Below are 16139 nucleotides of genomic sequence, written 5' to 3'. Positions count from 1 at the left end.
TATGATTGAAATTATTTAATCTTCAGCAACCCTATGATGAAGATTCTGCCCATAGAAATTCTACCCAAGGTCACACAGCTAATAATTAGTGGAGCCAGGAGCTGTCCCCAACAATCCAGGATCTAGTCTTGCTTTGAAAAACTATTTTTTTGGTAAATTTGGCACCATTATCTCAGTATTGGTCTGAGTCTTTAGATTTTTTCCCCTATAATGTTATAGTTCCATTTCCCTTATTTTCTTTAATGGTAAACCTGGAACTGGAATCTGGGTTTGTTGTTCTCTAGAGTCTTCATGTAATTCAATCTCTTTCCATCTTTTTTTTTTTTTGAGAGAGGAGATTCCTACAAAAGTAATCAGCCATCTTAATAAATTATTACATCAGTGTAGTAAGTACTCTAATAGAATTGTGGACAAGGTGCTTTAAGAAAACAGAGAAAGAAGTGCTACTCATTCTTTCTTCTCAACCTGTCTTAAAGAGTTGATATATTTGGGGATTTTTTTTTTTGTGGTTTCTTTGTTTCTTTGTTTTTTGTTTGTTTGTTTTTCATTTTGGGAATTGTTGAGCTCTTCTCGTATGGAACAAAGCCTGGTTATAATGGAATAATGTTTCTTTAGCAGGGGATAGGGAGGGGATACAGCATGGTACAATGGGAAGGGCACTGGTAGAGGTATTAAAGAAAAAAGTGAAAAGTAAAAGTAATGTAAAAGTAATGGAAGAAATTATAGAAAAATATTTTCATGAGGTTGAGGTTGGGTAAAACCAAACTACATTGTGAAAAACTGATATATTTGATTACATCAAATTTTAGGATTTTTGTTTAATGAAACACATAATAAACAGATTTCAGAGATAATGACAGACTGGAAGAAGATATTTGCGATATCTAAAATCTGGAAAATAATTGAGATGTATGTGTGGCACCTGAAAACCAAAAAGAAAAAGAGAAAAAATTCAATAGAAAAGTGTAAGTAACATGAATTAAAGCTCACGAAAAGGAAAACTGGATGATTAACAAGTATGTGATGAAGTGCTACCACTGGGACCAGAAATGTACAAATTAAAACAACATTGATATAGCTTTCCTCCATATGTATGGCAAAGTTTGCAAGTGGTGTGGTAGGTATTGGTAGAAATGTGGGTTGACAGTCATGGATGGCAGGTGGGAATATAAATTGTACAGTAATTGAGGAAATTATCTGGCATATGCTGTATGAGCTAGAGATCCATTTGCTGAATGTAGATCTCAAGGAATTCCTACTCAAGTCCACAAAGAATCACTTATCAGGATGTCCAGTTACAGTGTTTTTGTGACATTAGTACGTTGGACATCATAATGTGTCTACTACCAGGAGAATGGAATTGTGGGAGATGCATTTTCTGCAATACTTTACAGAGCTAAAAGCAATATGTGGGATGTATGTATATATACCAACATGGATAGATCTTTAGAGGTGTTAAATGCAAAAAAGGAGAAGAATGAGGTGTAGCAGATGAAATTAAACACACACCCAAATAAATGTTACAGGTTATTTAGGGTTAGGAGAATAGTTAAGGACAAATGTTGGTCACAAAGTAGTTGCATATACTTGTGAGAGGGATGGGCCTGCAGGCTGTGGGTGAAGGGGGAAAGTTAAAAAGTAAAAAAAACAGAAGAGTGTGAATTTTAAACTAATTTGATTGGATTTCAATCCTGGCTTTGCTTAACAGCTGTATGGATTTGAATATGTTATTTAACCTCAATATGCGTGTTTTCTTATCTGTAAAATGAGGCATACGACAGAATTATATTGAATTTTAGGGAAGTATAAGCGAAGTTCTCTTTTCTTATTAGGTGCTTAATTCATATCCTTTCCCTTCTCTCTCTCCATCCCTCTCTTTCTGGGGACACCATTGCTGTTTACCTGCTTTTATTCAAACACTACATTAACTTTTATTTAATCTTACTTCCTTTATCATCTCTTCTTATCTTGTTCTCATCTTGTTCTGTCCTCTTCTATTTTTCTCTGCATTCTCATTTCCCCACATACATTATTATACATTTATTGTTTTTGATGAAAAACCACTATAATAACTCTAACAAGATCACTGATTTAATCTTCCTATGTCTCTGGAATTAAGGAAATACATCACTATGAAATATATCATAGTATATATAAGAGTTTAGATAAGTTTGTACATAGTTTAAAGAATAATGTCCATCTACCCAGCATCCAGGTGCCCCTAACCATGTGCCTTCCCTGATTGCATTTTCCCCCCATTATACCTGTCCAGTTCAACTGTGGTACTAAATTTTGTTTTAGTCCTTCCTGATTTACTCTTCATTTTTATTATGACTGGCCTTTATATTTGCCAAATATTTATAAATAAATGATATTCTGGTTATGTGTAACCAAAAGAGGTGAAAGTACCTAAATCTAAATTTGAATCTACACAGAAGTGAAAATAGAAAATTGAAACAATTCCCTAGAAGGCTTTTAGAAAACCATATTTGAGAATGAAAAAAACTTACTAAAAGATGCTGAAGATATGCCTAAAAGTAAGCCAAAAAAATTAATAAGGTTCTGTTTTCCATCAGTTACCCACATCTTATCTAGTCTTTGCCTTGGAAACATGTTCAACTTCAGGGATTGCTTCATCATCAGAGTTACTCAGTGGTAATAGCATGTACTGAGGGCCGCACCTCTGACTTTAATGTAAGAATAGTTCTAATTCTTAGGTTTCTATGAGCATTCAGTTTGGTAGACCCTTGGGATAGGGGTAGCTTTTTCTAGTTTTTCACCTTATTTTTTTAGCCTGGAGTTTAAAACAAACACCTTACAATGAACTAAAAAATTTTTAATATATCTCTGCTTCTAACCATTTTTTCTATCATCATTTTCTTTCCATCTTCTGTCTCTAAATACAGGAATGTGTGAAAAAATGTTAATTTTTGTTGTTTAGGAAATATTTTCAGCCTTATCAGGGCATTTACCCTTTCATGTCAGAGCTGTTTTTACTTTCTAAATGTATCAATTACATGTCAGGAGAGGGAGGAGACTTGCGGTCTAAACCTTTTGTGCAACAATGTTGGTCTTTTATACAATGTTCAGAGAATTCTACTACATAAATCAATAAAAAAGGGGAAGTTATTGAGAGTTACTACAGATACTTAAAAATAAAACACATTTTAAAATCTCTTCTATCTAAAACATGGTTAAAGTAGACCGTGTTGACAATATTCTTTTCATAGGACCATCAAATCCTTCACTACAGAGTCTGCGCATTACAGCCTCTACTGGGAAAGGGATTACCATACTTTTCTTTTTTCTCTTTCAGCTTTTGAAGACTGTTTGTTAAAATCTGTCTCACTTACAAATTTTCTGCTCTTGTTTTCTTATTTCACTCTTGTTCTTCTTATTTTCAAGTCTTTTTTCTTCTTTTTTTCATCCTCATTATTTTGTAAAGTTTTTCAGTTTCAATTAATAACCTACTACAAAGAACCTTTGGAGATATTTCTCTTGCTTCTATTCTTTTGTTCAGTCATTGGGATTTCGTCATTCAAATATTCTCAATGAATGCAGAGGACTTTATGTAATATGAAACCAAAGGAAATAGAGAACCATGTGTCTCAGATCATTCAGAGCCAGAATAGAAATGATTCAGATGTGCAATGGTACTCATATGTTTCAAAAGACTGAAATACACCAAAATTGAGAAAGAACTGGGCAACTTACTGCTACAGATTGGATAGGTTTCTAAAAGAGAAAAAAAGAAATACACATAATTAGCCCTGAAAGATTAGTGTTTGGCGATCAATAACCACTTTTTCTAGTATTCCTCTAGTATACACATAAAAAAAAGGACATTTACAGAAGGCCAGTTACTTCTCCATGAATGATTATGATATGGTAAGAGATTGGCACCCCATGTGACTTTGAGCCAACCCATTAAGGGATTCCATGGTCCTTAGCTTGGAAAAACTGCAGGAAGAGTAAATGGATAGAGCTCATTTCATGGGGAGAAAGCTTTCACTTTTCTTTACTGTTGAGTAGTTTCTCATATCCCTAAAAACTTTCCCTTTTATGATTTTTTTCTATTTACACACATATGTTTTCTGAATGGCAAGTGTTGGTTTATGTTGACATTCTTTAGAAACCCTTTCAGAGAACAATGTTATTCCACACTATTTTATAAGTAAGAAATGATTATACTAAAATATACTGACAATATAGCATAATTGTGAGGAATGAGGAGATAGGAGTGAATATTAAGCACTTGGAAGGTTAGAAAGCAAAGCCCCCAGAACTGGAAAAGATGAAAGTATACTTGGAAAGACACTTATCTGGGTTCTGTTGTTTTTACTGAAATACAGTGCATAAAGATATAGGTGTTTTTGGTTTAAAAGGAGACTAGACTTCTCTCTAAATCTTCTAAAATGCAAAAGATTAAAAATTCACAGACACTTTCCTGAAGATGGCAGAGGAGTAGGGGAACCTAAGTTTGTCATGACCCTCGAATACAGCTAGATAGTCATCAAATCATTCTGAACACCCGAGAAATCAATGGGAGATCTGAGAAAACAAATACTGTTAAGTCTACAAGGAGAAAAGCACTGCCTTTTGGAAGGTAGGAAGTGCGGGGATTTGAATCACAGTGTGATATAGCTGTGGATACAGCAGTAAGAGGATACAGCAGCAGAGAGGGAGCCTGCTTAAGGAGGCTACCACAAAGTAGTATAAGCAGTGGATCATAAAATTGGAACTTTTGGAAGTCTGCTACAGTGGGGGACTGAGTGGCTTAAAGGTGTTCAGGTGGCAAGCAGAGTAGAATCACAGGTGTGGTATTGTGGTCTGAGGATCCCCTGGTCACAAGAAGAATGAGAGGTGCCTAAGTGCTGCCTTGTTCCCAGGCATAGGAGTGTGGAAGCCAGCTGAAAACAGTGAGTCTGGGTACCAGCTTTCAACTCTGTGTTGCCATAAACCGCAAACTGCTGCATGGTCATGGGAACACTTTCCCAGGGTGGGTCCAGGAAAAGGCAGAAGCATGGTGAGACCCTATCCGGGAGAAACAGTGTAGGTCCACACCTGGGAGTCCCTAAATTTTGGATTTTTAAAACTCATGTGCCTGAGATAAAAATATTCAGTCATAGGAAAGGTGAACACAGAGTTCTGATGGAAACCCAGGAGACAAGAGTGATTGATTGCTCTTCTGTGAGGGCTCACTGAAGAGTAGAGGGTGCTAATTTTCAGCTCCAGGGATAGAGAGTGGGGCATCCCCATATTCATCCCACCCATCACTGCTAAAGCTTTCGGGAAGCAAAAACAGTGACACCTAGTGGAGGCTGGAGTGGCTTACACTGAGACCTGCCTCCCTGTGCCCTGGTGGCACATTTCCACTAGGCCAAGAGCACCTGTGAATCACCACAACAGACCCCTACCCCAGAAGACCAGCACAAACAAGTTGCTCATACCAAGTTTACTAATCATAGAGGTCTGAAAAGCTTCAGCTCTAGGGGAAAATAGGATCTAACCTTCTTTGTACTTTTATTCTTTATTCTTTTTTTTTTCACTTACTTTCTTCTCAATTCTTTTTTATTCTTTTCTTTTCATATATTCTTTATTTTTTCTTTTCATTGTATTTTACTATGTATATGCACACATTGTATTTTACTATATATATACATACATATTATGTAGTATACATACTTTTTACTATAAATACTATTTACTACATGTATAATAAACATACTATTTACTACATGCATAGTAAAATACACTTATTTTACTATATATGCACATACAAATATATAGTATACATATATGTATACATATATAGTACATACATATACACATACATATATGCATGTATACATACATGTATACATATATGCATACACATACATACACACATATAGTATACATATATACATACATATATGTATGCATGCTATACTATATATACTATATACACTATATATACATATATATGCTATATATATACTATATACATACCTATATACATATGCTATATACATACATATAGGATATGCATATAGAATACATATCTATAGTATATACATATATATAATGTGTATATATATATATTTTTTTCTTTCTTTCTTATTTTGTTCTTTGTTTTCTTTCTTATTTAGTTTCTTTAAACAAGCAGACCAAAGACACCAGGGATCTAGTTTTGTTACTGTTGTTGCTGTTTTTATTTTGTTTATTTTTATTTTTGTTTTTTCTTTTCTGGACAAAATGATGAGATGGAGAAATTCACCTCAAAAAAAGAATAAGAGGTAGTATTTACAGCCAGGTCAATATGGCTATAAGTAAGATGTCTGAACTAGAATTTAAAACAATGATTATAAGGATACTAGTTGGGGTTGAAAAAAATATAGAAGACATTAAGAATCCCATGCTGTAGAGATAAAAGAACTAACATCTAGACTAGCTGAAATTAGAAATGCTATAACCAAGATACGGTCCCAAGTGGAGGCCATAAAAATGAAGATAAATGAAGCAGAAGCATTAATGAGTGATACAGAAGATAAAACTATGGAAAATAATGAAGCTGAAAAGAAGAGGGGAAGAAAACTATTAGATCATGAAGGTAGACTTAGGGAACTCAGTGATTCCATAGGCAAAATAATATCTATATCACAGGAGTCCCAGAAGAAGAAGAACAGGAAAAAAAAAGGCAGAAGGTTTATTTGAACAAATTATAGCTGAGAACTTCCCTAATTTGTGGAAGGAAACAGGCATTCAAGTACAGAGAACTCCCCTAAAAATCAACAAAAACAGGCTGCCATCAGGACATATCATAGAGAAACTTGCAAATTACAAAGATAAAGAGAGAATTCTGAAAGCAGCTTGGGAGCGAGATCCTTAACCTACATGGGTAGACACATAAGGCTGGAAGCAGACCGGTCCACAGAGTCCTGGCAGGCCAGAGTGCTCGCTTTGGCAGCACATATACAGAGTCCTGGCAGGCCAGAAAGGACCAGCATGATATCTTCAATGTGCTAAATGGGAAAAATATGGAGCCAAGAATACTTTATCCAGCAAAGCTGCCATTCAGAATAGAAGGAGAAGGAAAGAGTTTCCAAGACAAACAAAAACTAAAGGGATTAGTGAACAGTAAAACAGCCCTGAAAGAAATATTAAAGGGGATCCTTTGAACAAAGGGAGAGCCCCAAAGTAACAAAGACTAGAAAGGAGCAGAGACAATCTACAGAAACAGCAACTTTACAAATACAATGGCACTAAATCCACATCTTTCACTAATTACTCTGAATGTAAATGGACTAAATGCCCCAATCAAAAGACACAGGGTATCAGAATGGATAAAAAACAAGACCCATTGATATGCTGCTTATAACAGACTCATTTTCGACCCCAAGTCACCTCCAGATTGAAAGTGAGGGGTTGGAGAAGGATTTAACATGCTAATAGGCATCACAAGAAAGCTGGAGTAGGAATCCTTATATCAGACAAATTAGATTTTAAACCAAAGACTGTAATAAGAAATGAAGAAGGGTCTATCCAACAAGAAGATCTAACAATTGTAAACATTTATATTCGTAACTTGGGAAGAGCCAATTCTATAAACCTTTTCACCTCAAAAGGTCTATCATAATGAAAGGGTCTATCCAACAAGAAGATCTAACAATTGTAAACATTTATATTCGTAACTTGGGAAGAGCCAATTCTATAAACCAATTAATAATGAAACTAAAGAAACACATTGATAATAATACAATAATAGTAGGAGATTTTAACACCCTACTCACAGCAATAGATACATCATCTAAGCAGAAGATCAACAAGGAAACCAGGGCTTTGAATGACACACTGGACCAGATGGCCTTAACAAATATATTCAGAGCATTTCATCCTAAACTAGCAGAATACACATTCCTTTCGAGTGCACATGGAACATTCTCCAGAATAGACCACATATGGATCACAAATCAGGACTCAACTGGTAAAATAGATTGAGATCATACCATGCATATTTTCAGACCACAATGCTTTAAAACAAATCAACCAAAAGAGAAAATTTGGAAGGACCACAAATATATGGAGGTTAAAGAACATCCTACTAAAGAATGAATGGGTCAACCAGGAGATTAAAGAAGAATTAAAAATATATATGGAAGCAAATGAAAATGAAAACATGACAGTTCAGTACTTTTGGGATGCAGCAAAGGTGGTCCTAAGAGGGAAGTATACAGCAATACAGGCCTTCCTCAAGAAACAAGAAAAGTCTCAAATACACAACTTAACCTTACACCTAAAGGAGCTGGAAGATAACAGCAAATAAAGCCTAAACCCAGAAGGATAAGAGAAATAATAAAGATTAGAGCAGAAACCAATTACATAGAAATGAAACAAACAAACAAACAAACAGAAAAACCAAAAAAACCCCAAAAACCCAAAACAGTAGAACAGATCAATGAAAGTAGGAGCCGATTCTTTGAAAGAATTAACAAGACTGATAAACCCCTAGCCAGGCTTATGAAAAAGAAAACAGAAAGGACACAAATACATAAAATCATGAATGAAAGAGGAGAGATCACAATCAACACCAAATAAATACAAACAATTATAAGAGAATATTATAAGCAATTATATGCCAACAAATGAAGCAATCTGGAAGAAATGGATCAATTCCTAGAAACATATAAACTACCAAAACTGAAGCAGGAAGAAATAGAAAATCTGAACAGACCCATAAGCAGCAAAGAAATTAAAGCAGTAATCAAAAATCTCCCAACAAACAAGAGTCCAGGGCCAGATGGCTTCCCAGTGGAATTCTACCAAACATTTAAAGAAGAATTAACACCTATTCCTCTGAAACTGTTCCAAAAAAATTGAAATGGAAGGAAAACTTCCAAACTCATTCTACAAGGCCAGCATTACCTTGATTCAGAACCCACTAAAATGGAGAATTATAGACCAATATCCCTGATGAACATGGATGCAAAAATTCTCACCAAGATACCAGCTAACAGGATCCAACAGTAAATTAAAAGGATTAATCACCCCAACTAAGTGGGTTTTATTCCTGGGCTACAAGGGTAGTTCGACAACCACAAATCAATCAATGTGATATACTACATTAATAATAGAAAGGACAGGAAACATATGATCCTCTCGATAGATGCAGAAAAAGCACTTGACAAAATACAGCATCCTTTCTTGATAAAAACTCTCTGCAGTGTAGGGATAGAGGGAACGTACCTCAATATCATAAAAGCTATATGTGAAAGAACCATGGTGAAAATCATCCTTAATGGGGAAAACCTGAGAGCTTTTCCCTTAAGGTCAGGAATATAAAAAGGATGTTCACTCTCACCAGTGTTTTCAACATAGTACTGGTAGTCCTAGCCTCAGCAATCAGACAACAAAAAGAAATAAAAGGCATCCAAATCAGCAAAGAAGTAGTCAAATTTTCACTCTTTACAGACGACATGTTACTCTATGTAGAAAATGGGAAGGACTCCACCAAAAAATTGCTATAATTCATTCAGGAATTCAGCAAAGTCACAGAATATAAAATCAATGCACAGAAGTCTATTGCACTTCTATATACCAACAATGAAGCAGCAGAAAGAGAAATCAAGGAATTTATCCCATTTACAATTGCACCCAAAACCATAAGATACCTAGGAATAAACCTAACCAAAGAGGTAAAAGATCTGTACTCAGAAAACTATAAAAAAAGAAAACTATATGGAAGAAATTGAAAAAAACACAAAGAAATGGAAAACGTTCCATGCTCATGGATTGGAAGAAGAAATATTGTTAAAATACCCCAAAAGCAATCTACACATTCAGTGCAGTTTGTATCAAAATACCCTCAGCATTTTTCACAGACCTGGAAAAAACAATCCTAAAATTTGAATGGAACCAGAAAAGACTCTAAATAGCCAAAGGAATGTTGAAAAAGAAAGCCAAAACTGGTGGCATCACAACTCCAGACTTCAAGCTGTAGTATAAAGCTATAATCATCAACACAGTGTGGTACTGGCACAAAAACAGATACACAGATCAGTGGAACAGAATAAAGAACCCAGAAATGGACCTTCAACTCTATGGTCAACTAATCTTCAACAAAGCAGGAAAGAATATCCAATGAGAAAAAGACAGTCTCTTTAACAAATGGTGTTGGGATAACTGAAGAGCAGCATGCAGAAGAATGAAACTGGACCACATTGTTACAAGATATACAAAAATAAATTCAAAATGGATGAAAGATCTAAATGTGAGATAGTAATCCATCAAAATCCTAGAGGAGAACACAGACAACAACCTCTTTGACCTTGACTGCAGCAACTTCTTGCTAGACACATACCCAGAGGCAAGGGAAACAAATGTAAAAAAGAAATATTAGGACTTCATCAGGATAAAAAGCTTTTACACAGAAAAGGGAATAATCAACAAAAATAAAGACAACCTACAGAATGGGAGAAGATATTTTCAAACAACATATCAGATAAAGGGGTAGTATCCCAAATCTATAAAGAACTTATCAAACTCAATGCCCAAAAAACAAAAAGTCCAGTTAAGAAATGGGCAGAAAATGTGGACAGACATTTCTCCAAAGAAGACATCCAAATGGCTAACAGACATATGAGAAAATGGTCAACATCACTCATCATAAGGGAAATACAAGTCAAAACCTCAATGAGATACCACCTCACACCTGTCAAGTGGCTAAAATCAACAATACAAGCAACAACAGGTTCTGGCAAAGATGTGGAGAAAGGGGAAGCCTCTTACACTGTTGGTGGGGGTGCAAACAGTATGAAGGTTCCTCAAAAAGTTAAAAATAGAACTACCATATTACCCCGCAATTGCATTACTAGATATTTTTCCATGTATATATATATATATAATATTCCATCAAAAGAATGGAATATTACTCAGTCATCAAAAAGAATGAAATCTTGAGGTGTCTGGGTGGCTCAGTTGGTTTAGCGTCTGACTCTTGGTTTTGGCTTAGGGCATGATCTTAGGATCATGAGATCAAGCCCCATGGCAGGCTCCACACTCATTGGGAAGTCTGCTTTCTCTCTCTCTTTCCCTCTGTCCCTCTTACCCTCCCCTTGCTTGTGCTCTCTCTCTCTGAAATAAATGAATAAATCTTTTAAAAAAATGAAATCTTGTCATTTGCAACAATGTGAATGGAACTATAGGGTATTATGCTAAGCAAAATAAGTCAGAGAACGATGATACCATATGATTTCACTCATATGTGGAATTTCAGAAAAAAAATAGCAGATGAACAAAGGGGAAGGGAAGGAAAAGTAAAATAAGATAAAAATTAAGTGGGAGGCAAACCATAGAGAGTCTTAACTGTAGGGAACAAACTGAGGGTTGCTGGAGGGGAGGTGGGTGGTGGGATGGGGTAACTGGGTGATGGGCATTAAGGATGGCACTTGATGTAATGAGTAGTGGGTGTTATATGCAACTGATGAATCACTAAATTATGCCCCCCAAATTAATATTACACTATATGTTAACTAAATTGACTTTAAAAAGTAAATAAATAAATAAATATCCCCACAAAATAATAATTATCTTGTCTTTGAACACTTAAAAAAATTCACATGATTCTAAAATTTGTAATTTAGTTTTATGAAAGTAATATATATATTTTGAAACCTCATTTCATTTTATAAATGTACAAAAAATTGCAATAACCTTTCCCACCCTTTTTATTCCCATTTTTCTTTCTTGGCAGGAACCACTTTTAACATTTCCTTGTTGTTATTTTCTTGTGCTTTTACATCTGCTTTTCTTTTTTATTTAAGATTTTATTTATTTATTTGAGAGACAGAGAGAGAACAGAAGCAGGGGGAGGGGCAGAGGGACAAGTTGACTTCCTGCTCAGTGCAGAGCCCAATGTGTCCATGCTCAATCCCAGGACCCTGAGATCATGACCCGAGTCAGACACTTAACCAACTGAGCCACCCAGATGCCCCTACATCTGCTTTTCTAAACAACATATTTATAGAGCTTTTTCTTGACTTATAAAATTCTATCTTAGATTTTGACTTCTTACCAGGCTTGAATTTTTTTTTTTAATTTTAATTCCAGTATAGTTAACATAGTGTGTTGTATTAGCTCAGGTGTACATTATAGTGATTCAACAATTCTATACATTATTCAGTGCTCATCACAATAAATTTAGTTTCAATCCCCTTGACTTATTTCACCCATCCCTCTACCCATCTCCCCTCTGGTAGCCATCAGTTTGTCCTCTATGGTTCAGAATTTGTTTCTTGGTATGTCTCTCTCTCTCTTTTTAAAGATTTTATTTATTTGTCAGAGAGAGAGAGAGAATGAGTCAGCACAAGCAGGGGGAGGCAGGCAGAGGGAGAAGAAGACTCCCAGTCGAGAAAGGACCCCTATGTGGGACTTGATCCTAGGACCCTGGGATCGTGACATGAGCCGAGGGCAGAAGGCAGATGCTTAACCAACTGAGCCACCCAGGCAACCCTCTCTTTTTTTCTTTGTTCATTTGTTTTGTTTTTTAAATTCCACATATCAGTGAAATCATATGGTATTTGTCTTTCTCTGAACTCTAACTTTCTTCACTTAGCATTATAGCCTCTAGGTCCATCCATGTTGTTGCAAATGGCAAGATTTTATTCTTTTTTATGGCAGAGTAATATTCATTATATATATATATATATGTATGTATGTATATATATGTACAATGTATATTGTATATGCAATTATATATATATGTATACATATATACACACACACACACACACACTCCATTATCTTCTTTATCCATTCATCTATTGATGGACACTTGGGCTTCTTCCATAATTAAGCTATTATAAATAAAGCTGCAATAAACATAGGGGTGCATGTATCTTTTTGAATTTGAATTAGTGTTTTTGTATTCTTTTCTTACCAAGCTTTTTTATGTCTCCCCCTTCTCCCAACATGAGCATTCTTTCCTCCAATCCTCCTAATATAGTTTGTCCCAATTTTTGCTGAAATTAATATATTCAGTGATACATTGTCACAACCCAGCATATCTCCACAGCTAAGGCATATACTGTGCTGTGGTTATATTGTGCTTAATGTACAATTCTTTGTATTTCCTGTACTTAAGATTTTCCTTTTTTTCCTAAACAGATTCCTTAGTTGGTCCTTTAGGTTTCATGCGATTTTAGGGTCTTGGTTGTCACTTTCTGTGCTCTGAGAAGTAGATGAAATGAGTGTGCTTGAACTGTTACATCCTCCTGAAGCCCTCTTTAATACTTTTCTCATAGGTGGTTTTGCAATTGGAGATGATAAAAGCCTGAGTGAGCAAAAAAAAAAAAAAAAAAAAAAAAGCCTTTCACATCGTTAGGAGACTAAAGCACAATAGAGATGAAAATTGAAAAAGGAATTGAGTAATGAATTGTGGGGTCTTAACTACTGTGCAAACATAAATAAAAGCCCAAGTGTAGTTTGTGTGAAAGGAGATTATTTTTTTCTTCTCAAGAATTCTTTTCAGGGTAATTTTTAAAACCAGAAGTAATAATCAGAGAGAGCAAAAGAATTTTCAAACAACCAGGATACCAATTTAGATATGAGAAACAGAAAAGGAACTTAATTATGAGTGGTTCTTTAGTTTTAACTGAAATACAAATACAAATAAGAGAAGTAAGTGTTATTCTATGGAGAGGAGAATACAGGTCTCTTAATAGTCTTCATTTTCAGCAAAATGCAAAATTCACATAAAATATTTAAAAAATTGATTTTTAATCATAAATATGTATGTATATTTTTTAAAAATTAAAAGTTTTATTGGCTTATTATGAAGTTTAGCCTCTTGACTTACTCCTTTAAACCCCCAATTCCCTCCCCTTAGAAGCAAACACTTCCAAATCTTTTAGATGTTGTTTTGGGTTTTTTGGTGTCATTTTTGTCTGTATTTTTACTTAAAATTCTTAAAATGATATTTCTTCCCAAATGTAAGATTACTTATAGATTTACTATTATGCATGATGTGGCTTTAGCCTTACTGGGCCTTCCCCTCTCTTTTTCTTCTGGTATCATCTAGCCATAATTTTTGGTTAACTCAATAGTCAGTTTTCATGTTATTTTATCTATGTGAATACTCTTCATTCTTGAGCCAAAAGTATACTTTGATCACATTCCCTTTATTTTTTAGTAATTTTAAAAAATTTTGTAAAGATAATCTCTGCCTCTTTCTGTCTCTCTCTCTTTTTTACTGTACTTTGTTTATCTGTATGAATTTATGCCCCATCTTATCCTTCTACTATAATTTTAGTGGTAGTTCAGGAGGGAGGAGAGGAAAATATATATGGTTAGACTGCTAAGTTAAACCTGAATACCACTTTAATCCTTTTTCAGTTATATGACTGAAGTTGGTAATAATCAGAGTTCAAAATTCATGTGTACATGTCTATAGAATATCACAGATAAAGAATATGTGGGTAGGTTCTAAACTAAAACATAAACAAATAAATACAAAATTGTGATTTTTCCCAAGGATGGAATATGGTTTTTTCTAATGATAACTTATGGTAAAAATTATGAAGTACATTATAAAATTCACATGATTTCAAAATTATTTAACTTTTATTTCTATGATAGTGACAAATGTAGAAGTTTGTATTCAATCAACTTTACAGACTTAGAGCAACAACAACAAAACACAATTCTTTCCCATTCCTCTATAAATCTAATTTTGTATGGGCAAAAAGAAGCACTTAAAATTTTTTTTTAAGATTTTATTTATTTATTTGACAGAGAGACAATGAGAGCAGGAACACAAGCAAGGGGAGTGGGAGAGGGAGAGAGAGAAGCAGGCTTCCTGCTGAGAGGGGAGCCCAATGCGGGGCTTGATCCCAGGACCCCGGGACCATGACCCGAGCTGAAGGCAGACGCTTAACCGACTGAGCCACCCAGGTGCCCCAGCACTTTAAATTTTTAAAATGTGTTTTGCTGCATATATCTCATATAACTCTATCTTTAGAAAAACTTTTGATTAAAGTATAAATACAGAGGGGGTGGGGGGATGGGTTAACCTGGTGATGGGTATTAAAAAGGGCATGTATTGAATGAAGCACTGGGTGTTACATGCAAACAATGAATCATGGAACACTACATCAAAAACTAATGATGTAATGTATGGTGATTAACATAACATAATTAAAAAAAAGTATAAATACAGAGAGAATAGTGCCCCAGTCAGAAGGATATCTATCAATGAAGTATCCCAATGTGAACAGACCCATGTAACAACCACCCATATTGAGAAATAGAACATTAACAGTAGCTCAGCTCTTCTCAGGCACCTTCAAATCACTGATCCACTCTCCTTCCTTCAAAGGTAATAATTAATCTGACTTCTAAAACCGTAAGTTTTGAACTTTATACGAATGCAATTTTAGAGCACTTCCCCTCCCCTCTTAGGTCTAGCATCTTTCACTTGACATTAGGTTAATGAGATTCTCCTGTTATTTCTTTTTAGTATAGTTTATTTTCATTGTGGTATAGTATTCCACTGTTTGAATATACCAGAATTTATTTATCCCTTCTACTGTTGATGGACATTTTTTTTTTTGTACTTGACTATTATGAATAATGCTGCTTTGCTGTGAATTGTGCAAGACTGTTGAATCTCAGATCTGTACCTCTGAAACAAATAATGCAATATATGTTAAGAAAAAAAAAAGAAGAAGAAGAAGAAGGTAGCAGGAGAGGAAGAATGAAGGGGGGGGAAATCAGAGGGGTAGACGAACCATGAGAGACGATGGACTCTGGAAAACAAACTGAGGGTTCTAGAGGGGAGGAGGGTGGGAGGATGGGTTAGCCTGGTAATGGGTATTGAGGAGGGCACATTCTGCATGGAGCACTGGGTGTTATGCACAAACAATGAATCATGGAACACTACATCTAAAACTAATGATGTAATGTATGGGGATTAACATAAGAATAAAAATATTAAAAAAAAACAACATCAAAAAATCGTCAGAAAAAAAAAATCTTAAAAAATGAATAATACTGCTTTGATCATTTTTGCCCATCTTGGTGTGCAATTATATACTTACAAACCTTTTTTTTTAAGATTTTATTTATTTATTTATTTATTTATTTATTTATTTATTTATTTATTT

This window comes from Mirounga leonina, unplaced genomic scaffold (genome assembly GCF_011800145.1).
Source record: "Mirounga leonina isolate KUSES-001 unplaced genomic scaffold, KU_Mleo_1.0 Mir_366, whole genome shotgun sequence".
Taxonomy (NCBI): Eukaryota; Metazoa; Chordata; class Mammalia; order Carnivora; family Phocidae; genus Mirounga; species Mirounga leonina.
Note: the sequence above shows the minus strand (reverse complement) of the source record.